The sequence below is a fragment of the Puma concolor genome, chromosome C1, assembly GCF_028749965.1.
Source record: "Puma concolor isolate L17-30 chromosome C1, mPumCon1.1.hap2, whole genome shotgun sequence".
Classification (NCBI taxonomy): Eukaryota; Metazoa; Chordata; class Mammalia; order Carnivora; family Felidae; genus Puma; species Puma concolor.
The window spans coordinates 15,737,483-15,750,140 of NC_141674.1; positions in this window are offsets into that span (position 1 = coordinate 15,737,483).

Consider the following 12,658-nt stretch of genomic DNA (forward strand, 5'->3'; position numbering starts at 1 on the left):
TATGTTCACCTTCTTCAGAGACTACCCGACTGTTTTCCCAAGTGGCCGTATCACTTTACATTCCCACCAGCAATGCATGAAGTGGCACCACGTCTTTTATTTACCAAAATATCCCCAGGATGTAGCCTGAGTACCTGCCACATAGTAAGTGCTCAATAAAATGAATAAAATAAATGTCGGCTGAATCAGCGTGTGGTTGGGCCCCTACTAGGAGCCCAACATTGTGCTACTCACAGCTCTTGGGAGGCTGTGTGAGGTACCCAGTGGCTGTCCTCCTCTGGGAATGACATTAAACTAGCAGAACACTGGATACCACAGCCAGATTGGTGGAACCCCCATCCTCATCCCCAAGAAGGACCCTTAAGAATGATGTCTTAAGACATCACAATGCCCTTGGCTCTCTGGAAGATGGTGGAGGAATGAACTCCACCCAGAACAGAGCTGCTCCGCGTTGTCCATAAAAGTCTGCTAAAGAGATCGTCCCAAACATAGATCCACATGGCACCTATGTTACAAATCTGTCTTGTACTTTAATGCCGGGGTAGAGCATCTTTTCCAGCTGAAATGGCCTTCATTCTTCAATCACGAATCAGAGACAATACATTGTTTTCTTTCTTGCCTTGGCAGAGAGGATGCTCCGAGCAACATCAGGTTGACTGTGAACTCCTGGAGGGCAGGTACCAGGGCCTGTTTGCTTCCATCTCCCTGGAGCCCAGCACAGCCCTATCTCAGGGTGCTTTCTCAGCAAATGTTTGCTGGGTAGAATGAAATGGAAAAACAGTAACTTGACTGAGAATATTTTTATCGGATATTTCCAGTGGTCCGTGTATTTTTTTTTAATAGTCTGTATGTGTGGTTTACTGTCGATGCTGTAAATGTTACTTGGTGGCGTATAAATTATGAAAGAATAATAGTGAAGAAAATAGTTTTTGGTATTAAAATGTTTACATCTGGAGGGCAAGATAAATCACACACAAATGGCTGCAGAGGAAATGAGGGTATGATGGGTGCCACAGGACTCATTAGGGGTTGTGGGAGTTCACTGGCCAGGAGCAGGGGCAGGAGAGGTTAGGGTATAACATCGGGCGAGATTTCCAGGGGCCAATGCTTTTAAGGACCTAAGCAGGCTAGAGTTGAGGGAAACAGGCCCTCTTACCCCCACAGGAGGTGGAAGGTAGTGGAAGGAACAGTTGGTTCAAGAATTCTCAAAAAGAAGGGGTCCCTGGGTGGCCCAGTAGGTTAAGCGTCCGACTTAGCTCAGGTCATGATCTTGCAGTTTGTGCGTTCAAGCCCTGCGTTGGGCTCTGTGCTCATAGTTCAGAGCCTGGAGTCTGCCTTGGATTCTGTGTCTCCCTCTCTGCCCCTCCCCTCCCCCATTCTCAAAAATAAGTAAACATAAAAAATTTTAAAAAAATTCTCAAAAAGAAAAAAGAGAGAGAGAAAAAAAAAAAGAATTCTCAGGGAAGCTGGTCTTGAAAACACATATCCCTTTGATCCAGAAGTTCTACCTTTAGGAATTTCTCCTACAGAAATAATTAAAAAATATGCACAAAAATGCAGCTGTAAAGATATTCCCTTGCAGAGTAGATTTTAATAGAAGCTAATTATGCCCATCATAATTATGCTGAGAAGGTTTTGGCAGAATCTCTTTAGCCATTAAAAATATATCGACACAGGATATTTATTGGAATGGAAAAGCGTTCATGATTTGTGGCTGAATTAAGCAAAAAGAAGGTTATGACATTGCATGTACCCAGCAACTCAGCAATTCTTTTTTTGGGTATTTATCCCAGAGAGATCTGTATTCCTTCCCATACACAAGAAGACTTGTAACCAGAATGTTCTGTAGCATGGTTTGCAAAAGTAATCATCAGTGGAGTAAGTAAAGAAACTGGTTGGCTCATCCCCCAGAACTGGGGATGGCAATATGAATGAACAAACTAGGGTGTCAGGGAGCAACACGAACACAACTCTAGAACATAATGCTATAAAGTCAGAGGCAAGTTGCAGAAGGAATGTAAGCAGAATTCTGCTGTTCATCGGAAGTAACAATATCCACAGTGTGCATGAGAATAAACCCCAAATGTGTGAGAGAGGCTGACTTGGGGTGGAGGGGGTACCTGGGAGGAATGGCAAAGGACCATCCAGGGGGCTTCAACCATATCTGTTAGGTGTTTTTTTTAAGCGGGGGGGGGGGGGGTGAAGTAAACATGCTAAAAATGTTAAGATTCGTCAAAACTCAGTTAATATAAATAAATACATGGGTAGGGGTGCCTGGCTGGCTCAGTGGATAGAGCACACGACTCTTGATCTCAGGGTTGTGAGTTTGAGCCCCATGTTAGGTGTAGAGGTTACTTGAAAATGAAATCTCTTTAGCGGCGCCTAGCTGGCTCAGTGGGTTAAGAGTCTGACTCTTGGTTTTGGCTCAGGTCATGATCTCATGGTTTGTGAGTTCGAGCCTTGCATCGGGGTCTGTGCTGGCAGCGTGGAGCCTGCTTGGGATTCTCTCTCCCTCTCTCTCTTCCCTTCCTCTGCTTGTGCCCTCTCTCTCTAAATAAATAAACATTAAAAACATATGCGGAGAACTAAAATTTAAAGAGTATTGTATGTATATAGCAAATAATCAGTGAATCACAAGAATTTCTGTGTGACAAGATCACAGATTATTTTTATTCTCCTATGTCTGTATTTTCTGATTTTCCTATAATGAACATGTATCACCTGTGCAATGGTTTAAAACCTTGAAGAAAGTAAGAGTCTAAGAACCTGCAGGCAGCTGTAGATGCCACTGTTGGTTCAGTAAGGAGCCAGTTGGATCCCACTGACTCTGAGCTCTGAACCAAGACCCAAATGGATAGGAAGCTCCAAAGATTCACAGTGAGAAACACGTGATGTTGGACTCTTGCTTCATTGTCTTCCCAGGACTCTACTTCTCACCCGTAGATACATGCCTGCCATACAGAACGCTCCTAGCTCTCCACGGGCCACCCACCTCAGACCTTCCCAGCTTGTTGCTCCGTGAAGCATGAAATATGCAAGGGCAGGGGGGCCGAATATAGATACATATGCAATTCACGTATATATGCACACGTCTGTAATCACAACCTCAGGAGGAACAGAAGGTACAACACCTGAGATTTGGCTTGCGTCGGGTGCCTACGTCTGAACGAATCACCGGGATCTCAGAAGGGCTTTCCCATGAGAAAAAAATGGTGGTGGTATTGTAACAAAAGGAAGAAAAGAAACTACTGTGTAGACTACAAATAATAAAAATGAAAATGAAAATGAAAAAATAATAGAAATAAAAATAATAAAAATATAACTCTCACAGTCCTTAATTAATTAATTAATTAATTAATTTTAAAAACTGCAGGGAGAGGTGCCTGGGTGGCTCAGTCGGTTAAGCGTCAGACTTCGGCTCAGGTCATGATCCCACCGCTTGCGAGTTCAAGCCCCGTGTCGGGCTCTGTGCTGACAGCTCGGAGCCTGGAGCCTGCTTCCCATTCTGTGCCTCCCTCTCTCTCTGCCCCTCCCCCACTCACACTCTGTCTCTCTCTCTCTCTCTCTTAAAAATAAAAATAAACATTAAAAAAAATTATTGAAGAGGGCATCTTTTGGGATGAGCACTGGGTGTTGTATGGAAACCAATTTGACAATAAGTTTCATATATTAAAAAAAATAAAATAAAAAAATAAAGTTTCCAGATCTGAAAAATAAATAAATAAATTAATTAATTAAATTAAAAAAAAAAAAAAACTGCAGGGAGGGCCTTCTGGGCAGAGACAAGAGTAGGGCCAAAGGCCGGCCGTGGAGAAGCTCCTAGCACATTTGGGTAGCAGGCAAGGGAGGGATGGGCAGAAGAGCCTCTGGAAGGCACGACCCGTACAACACGCGGGACTCACGTGGGACGTGGGGCCTCACCGTGGGCTCTCTGGCCCTTGGGAGCCTCAGGTATAGTCCCAGGAATCTGGCTCCAGTAGGAGTTTAGTGATAATGTAAAAACGAGCATAAGCATAGTGTGAGTCCCCCACGTGACCCAGGCCTCATGGCCCAGGGCCACCAGCCCTACTCCAGGCCCGTGTGGGGCTGTGCTCCGGGTCTGGTTTGTGCCAACAGCGCTACTTTAATTGTCTCAGGCTGATGAGGAAAGAAAGACACAGGCCTCAGCCTGGCCAGTTTATTTTCCAGCACCATGAGCTCAGCCCTCGGGCCTGGGACAATTCCAGGGGCCTAGGAGATCTTCAGACCCGAAAAATAAATTTTATTGACTCTAAAATAAGAACAGAAAGAACCAAAATCACACACACACACACACACACACACACACACACGCACACACACGCACACCCTGTTAACTGAAATAATTTCAATTGCAGAATTATAAAAATAAATTCCTTTTTATTATTTTTTTAAGTTTATTTATTTATTTGGGGGGAGGGACAGAGAGAGCGAGGGAGAAAGAATCCCAACCAGGCGGGGGCGCCTGGGTGGTTCAGTCAGTTAAACATCTGACTTGAGCTCAGGTCATGAGCTCACAGTTCGTGAGTTTGAGCCCCACGTTGGGCTCTCTGCTGTCAGCACAGAGCCTGCTTCAGATTCTCTGTCCTCCTCTCTCTCTGCCCCTCTGCCGCTTGCTCTCTCTCTGTCTCTCTCAAAATAAATAAACTTAAAAAAAAAAAAAAAAAGAATCCCAAGCAGGCTCTGTGCTGTTAGCATGGAACCCAAAGCAGGGTTCCATCCCATGAACCGTGAGATCATGCCCTGAACCAAAATCAAGATTTGGATGCCCAGCTGACTGAGCCACCCAGGTGCCCACAAAATAAATTCCTTCTTAAAAGAACAAAAAAAATTATATTTGTTGTGGAGTGTGGGTACATTTTAGTATGTTTGACAAGGGGTGCGGTAGAGCCTCCCAAGGTAAGAATGCCGGGGCCCGGGAAGGTCCTTAAAACAGTCCCAGTTAAAGCTTAAAACGTACAAGGACAGCACGCCCACAGCAAGGGAGGCCAATGATGAGCCCATGTGCTCACTTCCTGAGAGGTCTCCCCAGGCCCAAAGGGGAAAGAGGTGGCCAAATTGAGTCAGCCCACACAGCATTGTAGAAGCTCCAAAGTTAGAGTGCCTGGGTGGCTCAGTTAAGCATCTGATTCTTGATCTCAGCTCGAGGCTTGATCTCTGAACACAGACCAAAAAAAAAAAAAGTTTGTAGAAGCTCCAAAGTAAAAACAAAAGTGAACAAAAAGCCCAACGCACTAGCAGAGTCTGTAAAACCCTCCTAATTCCACGGGGTGATTTTGATTCCACGAAACATCATCATCCGGTACATGCTATGAATGGCGTTCATCTGAATGTTATGGGTTTTGCAGCTGTGTTTGTGATTCGTTTGTAACTTGGTTTCATGGCAGGAGTTTGTGTGTAGCTTTACGTTGTAAGGAACAGTGTGAGGAAAACGACTCCACTCCGTGTCTGGCGGGGAAGATCTTCTTCCTCTGGGAGAGCCTGCTCATATCTCACTCGAGTCTGGGAAACACGGGGAAGGGCACAGGCTGCGAGGGCTGGGTGAGCTGGTGGGAACACGACTTCGGGGAGATGAATGGGGCGTATGTCGGGTGACCAGCAGCAGTGAGAACAGAGCCGGAGTGAGGCTTGAATACCAGAGGCCGGGGGCAAGGGTCTTCTTTGAGATGACACAGTGCCGAGGCTGGGATCTGGAAAGCCACAGGACCTTGACAAAGACTGGCCACCACCCTGAAACTTCCTGCGGTGGGGAGTCCAGGGTCTCCAGGCTGAAGGCAGAAAATATGTCTGTCCTGGTCCCACGGGGTCCCCTGGGTCAAACCAGCACATGGAGGTCTGCACGTTCGGGGCCAGAAGGGAGAAGTGGTCTCTCCTTTCTTCATTCCTTGCATCCGATCCACGGTTAGTCATTTTGCTCTACCTCCGGAGGATGTCCAGACTCAGCCTCTCCTCCTCGCCTCCACCATCCTCCACCGGGACTGTGTCAGGGGGGTCTCACCGGTCCCCCTGCTCTGCCCTCGTCCCCCGAGAGCCTCTTCTCTACACAAAGAGGGGGATTTTTAGAGTCTAAATGCTCTGCTTTAGTGGCTTCTCGCCAAGTTCAGAATTAGGTTCAAACTCTTCATGGCAGCCTCCCAAGGCCTGCGTGACCCACCTCCACTCACCTCTGCCACCTCCTCTCCTCCCCTCTCCCTCGTGCTCACTTAGCTCCAGCCACAGTGTTCTTAATGTTCCCAGAAAACGCCAAACTCGTCAGGTTTCAGGATGTTTGCTCCTGCTGTCCCTGCACTTGGGATGCCCAGCCTCAGGGCTCAGTGGGGAGGCTCCTCCTTCCCTGATATTTCCTACCACCGATGTCACTGTCTCAGAGAGGCCCTTACGCTGATCCCCTAGAAGATGGAGGGGCCACCATTGCCCCTCCCCTGCCATCCATCAGTCTGTTTCCAATGTTCATAGCACTTACTGCTTCCTGAACTTGTCAACGTATTCATTACTCTTTCAAATTCAAATCTAAAGTGGATTTTGAGCCCCCGTGAGGGCAGGGCCATCTCTGTCCTGTTCGCCTGGCATACAGTAGGTGTTCGGTAAAAGTTGAGTGAACAATGAGGTATCCTTTCATACTGCTGGTATGGCTATAATAAAAAAAGTGAGGGTGTAGAGAAATGAGAGCTTTGATACATTGCTGGTGAGAGTGTGAAAAATGGTACAGTAGGAGTTTGTCAGTTCCTCAAAAAACTTTAACGTGGAGTTACCATATGATCCAGCAATTCCACTCCTAGGTACATGGGCGAGAGATATGAAAACATACGCCCGCATAAAACCTTGTTCACGAATGTTCATCGCAGCACCGTTCCTAATTGCCAAAGAGTGAAAACAGCCCAAATGTCTACCAGCTGACAAACATATAAATAAAATGTGGGATGCCATTACAATGCAATATTATTTAGCAACAAAAAGAAATGAAGTAATGATTCGTGCTATAACATGAACAAACCTCAAAAATATATAGTACTAAATACATGGAACCAGACAGGAAAGGCCACATATTACATGATTTCATTTATATGAAATGTCTAGAACAGGAAAATACATAGAGACAGACAGAAAGTAGATTAGTGGTTTCTAGGGTCTGGTGGGGTGTGATGGGGTGTGACTGCTAATGAGTATGTGGTCTCTTTGGGGATGCTGAAGTGCTCTGAAATTAGATAGTGGTGATGGTTGCACAACCTCGTGAATATACTAAGAACCACTGAATTGTTTTCTTTAAAAAGGTGGACTTTAGAATATGTGAATTATACCTCATTTAAAACAAATCTGTACACAAATTTTGATAGCAGCATTATTCATAATTGCCAAAAAGTAGGGGGAAAAACCAAATGTCCATTACCTGATGAAGCTACTTTAAAAGTTTATTGAGGGGCGCCTGGGTGGCTCAGTCAGTTGAGTGTCAGACTCTTGATTTCAACTCGAGTTGTGATCTCAGAGTTGTGGGATAGAGCCCTACGTTGGGCTCCATGCTGAATGTGAAGCCTGCCGAAGATTCTCTCTCTCTCTCTCAGATTATAAAATAAAAAAAAGTTTGGAGCACCTGGGTGGCTCAGTCAGTTGTCGGTTCAGTGTCCAACTTCAGCTCCGGCCATGGCTCAGGTCACGATCTCACAGTTCATGAGTTCAAGCACCTGATGACATTCTGTACTGTCAGAGGGGAGCCTGCTTCGGACCCTCTGTCCTCCTCTCTCTCTGTACCTCCCCCATTTGCGCGTTCTCTCTCTCAAAAATAAACATTAAAAAAAAAGTTTAGGGTCACCTGGGTGGCTCAGTCAGTTGAGCATCTGACTCTTGATTCCTCGGTCATGATCTAATGGTTCATGGGATCGAGCCCCACATCTGGCTCTGTGCCCACAGTGCAGAGCCTGCTTGGACTCTCGCCCTCCCTCTCTCTCTGCCCCTCCCCTGCTCACACTTTCTTTCTCAAAATAAATAAATAAACTTAAAAAAAATTTTTAACTAAAAATTTACAAAACGTTTATTGAATGAATGAATGATAAAGTTGAGGAGGAAGATATGGGAGGAAAATCAACTGAGAAACTCTTCCCTATGTCTGGACAGAGCTGATTCCCTAAGACACCCTCGCTGTGGAGCCCAGGGCACCTGTTAGTGCCCTTCTCTCCCCTCTTCTGCTTCTCACCTGCACCTCCTCTCCCCGCCCTCCAAGTCGGAGATTCTGGTGGAAAGAGGCCCTTGCTGGGCTGGCAAGGGAACGGGCTGAGACGGAGCACAGCTGCCCCCTGGTGGTGGCCTGACGGGAGCACTTGCGGCAGAGGGGACGGCCTTGGGAAAGGAGCCAGCATTAGCCCTCCAGGGAGGCCTCAGGGACAGGCTGGGGGTGGAAGAAACTTCCCAAATGCCCGGAGGCAGGGACTTCTATGGATGGCGCCTAGGACACTTTGCTAAGTTTCTGCGGCTGATATCAGGATTCATAATTATTACTGGACTTTTCTGTTTGTTTCCTCCTCCTCCCAAAGTGATGTGGGCACCAGGAGTGTGGGAATGTGTCTGCTGCTTCACTCTGCTTCCCCAGCTTCCAGCACGGTCCCTGGCACTTAGTAGGTACCCAACCAAAGTGCGCGTGCTGTAGTTTGTTGTAGCAGAAAGAACAGATGGAGAAGCCAGGCTGTGAATCCAGCATCTACCTTGTTCACCCAGGGACTTTGGGTACGGCACGAGACCTCAGTAGGGATGGTGGGGGGTGCCCTCTGCAGGGTCTACAGACCTGGGGTGAGATCCCAGAGCTCCACTGACTCGCTGGGTGACAGCAGGCAAGGCTCTTGACATTTCAGCCTTCTGCCGTACCCCCTTTAAAAATTGGGAGAGTAAAACTTTCACCTCTGCTCCTTTGACCCCTTTAATGAAGATGTACTCAGAACCTGCCGCATGTCAGGTGTTGTGTGCTAGTGCTGGGTTCACAGCAAACAAAGAGCCGTATCTGTCTCTGCTCTCAGGGAGCTTGTATTCCGGCGAATGGAGCCAACAACAGTCAATTATCACACATCTAACATATTCCAGATGGAGCCTGCAGGTTATAAAGCACAGGTAGCTGTAGGAGAGGACACAGGGAGACGGCACCCAGGATTAGGTCAGAGAAAGCTGCTCTGGAGAAGGACGTTCAAACTGAGACCCAAGGAAGGTGAGGCTTGGTGAGAAGAACGTTCCAGAGATGTGGGAAGGTATTCAGGAGAATAGCAGCTCCACCTCGCATCACAGGGAGTCACATGCAAGCCAGGGCTGTCCCGGCCCAGAGGGAAGGAAGGCAGGAGAGGTGGGCAAGGGGCCTGGTGGGCAACCTTCAAGATTTGGATTTCATCCTAAGTGCAACAAAAGGGCATAAAGTAAAGAAATGAAAATCATGGGCCACCTGGGTGGTTCAGTCAGTTAAGATTCCGACTCCTGATTTCAGCTCAGGTCGTGATCTCACAGTGATCTCTCGAGTTCAAGCCCCACATCGGGCTCTTCACTGACAGCACGGAGCCTGCTTCGGATTCTCTGTCTCCCTCTCTCTCTGGCTCCCTCTCTCTCCCACTGGCTCTCTCTCAAAAATAAATAAGCATTAAAAAAAAAAAAAAGCAAAAATGAAAATCATGCTTCCCCCACCCAATGCCTCACCCTCCCAGATCCAGTCAATATTGACTTAACTCTGGAGAAGAGACCAAGTTGAGTGAGACGGCAGTTTGGCAGTATGGCTCAATCATCTTTATCAGTGTACAAGACCACCCTGAGAATCAGCTTTCTGAAATAATCTAGAACATTTGCTAGGGCAGGCATAAGATTCTAACTGCTGCACAAAAGATATAACAAAGTGTTGGATCCTCCCTTTGTGGCAAAAAAATATAGAGGATTTGGTTCAATCAGTGGTTCCCAGCCCTGGTATGCCTGTCAGAATCTCCAGGGGAAAATTTTAAAGTAGCATTACCTTAGGGCGCCTGGGTGGCTCAGTTGGTTAAGCATCTGACCTCAGCTCAATTCATGATCTCACAGTCCGTGAGTTCAAGCCCTGCGTCAGGCTCTGTGCTGACAGCTCAGAGCCTGGAGCCTGCTTCGGATTCTGTGTCTCCCTCTCTCTCTGCCCCTCCCCCACTCACACTCTGTCTCTCAAAAAAAATAAATGTTTAAATAAATAGATAGATAGATAGATAGATAGATAGATAAAAGTAGCAATACCTGGGACCCACATCAGAATCTCCTGAGTGTAGAGTTTGAAATCTGTATCTTAACATGCTTCCCAGATGTTCTAATGCAGCAGGCCCACTGAGAGAAAATCTATGCTCTTGACATATAATGGGATATTTTGCCGAAAAAACAATATTACAGAAATATACCTTCTGAGGCCTATTGGTCATGTTTTATTGCTTAGGATAAAAAGTAGTTTGCAAAATAGTATAGGAGTATATCTTCCTTGTTTTGTTTTTGTATTCTCTGGTTTTCCACAACAAGCATTGATTGCTTTGGTAAAAGGCAATGAAATATAAGAAGGAATGGAAAGGAAAAAAAAGAAGGAGGAGGAGAAGGAATGGAAGCAAAGCCTTACAGGGCCGGAAATGTGATAACTCAGATACTTCTTGGTGTGATCATTGTGTGTTCAGGTGGAAAGATTGGATTTCACTCACTCTGTCCTTCAAAGGTTGTATTGACCCCCTCTATGCGCCCTGCCTGAATTAGGGGCTGGTGCGCAGGCACAGATGCGGTCTCACTGTAGTGGGCACAGAGTCAAGTCAAGAGACAGACATTAATCAAGTCATTGCGTGAATGAGCAGAATTACAGCCTAGACTAAATTTCTGGCAGGAAAGAAACATGGGTTTTTTTAGAGAGTTTACCATAAGACGACCTAGACTCCAGGGTCTCCAGGGTCATGTAGGATCTCACTGAGGAGGTGATCTCTGAGGTGAGATCTAAAGGGTGAAGAGTAGTTAACTAGGTGAAGGAGTGGAGGTGGAAAGGAGAGCAGTCCAGACAGAGCAGGAACAGCTATGCAAGGGCCCAGGGGTGGGAGGGAGTCCAGTGGATTTGAAGAACTGAAAAATAGGGCCAGAGTGCCAAGAAGTGTGTAAGTAGGGGCCCTAAGAGAGGCTGGGGAATTACCAGGGGCCAGAACATGTAGGCCTTGCAGGCTGTGTTAAGGTTTGGGGTCTTGGTCCAAAGAGCAATGGGAAGCCATCAGTGTTTCAAATGTGGGGATGTCATAATCAGATCTGCATTGTGACGTGACCACTCTGACTGCTGTGTGGCGAAGAGCCTGGAGGGGGTCCCTGGGACAACGCCGGGAGACCACACAGGATGGTTATGGTCATGTTTCTTCATAAAAGCCTAGGCCGGAGATGATGGTACCCGGAGTAGTGTTGGATAGAGGTTGATAGAATGGGTGGTATCTGGCGATGGACTGCATATTGAGGTGAGCGCGAGAGAGGTTTCCAGGATGACTCGCAGGCTGATGGTGGGAAGGATCCTTAGACAATCAGGTTGGGGGAGATTACGAGTTGGATTGGACAGGCTGGGTTTGAGGTATGCTTGAGACACCCAGGTGGAGATGCGGTACAAGTGGCTGGATGTACTGACCTGGGGTTCAGAGGAGGAGCTAGGTTAGAATGGGGTCCTCAGTCTTGGCATTGCTGACAGTTGAGGCTGGGTAATTGTCACGGGGGCTGTCGTGTTCACTGCGGGATGTTTAACAGCATCCCTGGCCTCTGCCCACTAGATGGCAGCACCTTCCCGAGCTGTGGCAACCCCACAGGTCTCCAGACGTTTCGCTGAAGGTCCCTTGGAGCACCCAGTCACCCGCGGTTGAGACACCCTTGGCTAGCGGTGTTCGGGAGTCATCAGCACCTACGGGGGTGTGGCCACGATTGCCCAGGGCGACAGTGTGAGACAGAAGAGGGTCCAGGACCCAGTGCTGAGGAGTGCCGGCGGCCACAGGCGCGGGGGCCAGGTCAGGAGGTGGGAAGAGGACCGCAAGGCAAAAAACTCTCAAGTGGGGGAGTGCTTCCAGAAGGAGCGTGTAGCCAACAGCGTCATGTGCCGCTGAGGGAGCGTGAGTGCCCTGAGCCTGAGCCGTGTCCACTGAGCTTGGTGACTTGGACAGTGTGGTGACCTCAGGTGCTTTGGTGGAGCTGAACCCAAATGGCCAGGCCACAGGAGATAGAGGAGGAAGCAGAGAAATGAGTGCAGTGAGAGCAGACAGCTCTTCCGGAACTGTTGCCAGGAGGAGAAATCGTGGGGAGAAACAGGAGGGTGGCTTGAGTTGAGGGCTGGGAGTGGGGGAGGTGGAGGTTGTTTGCAGGTACTTTTAAGACGAGAAAGACTTAAGCATGTCAGACATGCAGGGACAGTCTGGCTCAAAGGGCGGAATGTGCTGCACAGAGGCGATAATTAGATGAAGACAGGAAGGAATGGGACCAGGGGGCTGGGCCGACTGGCCAGTGGTGGGCGGTGGGAGGGGGAGCCAGGGAAGGCGGCAGGGGTGGGGAGTTTTGCCTATTTTGTGGGTGATGCGAGGGTCCCCAGCTGAGGGGGCAGGCCTGCAGGCTGTGTTTGTGGAAGGAGTGCTGAAGACGTGGGGCAAATGGAGAACCTTGATAGGGTGGATAC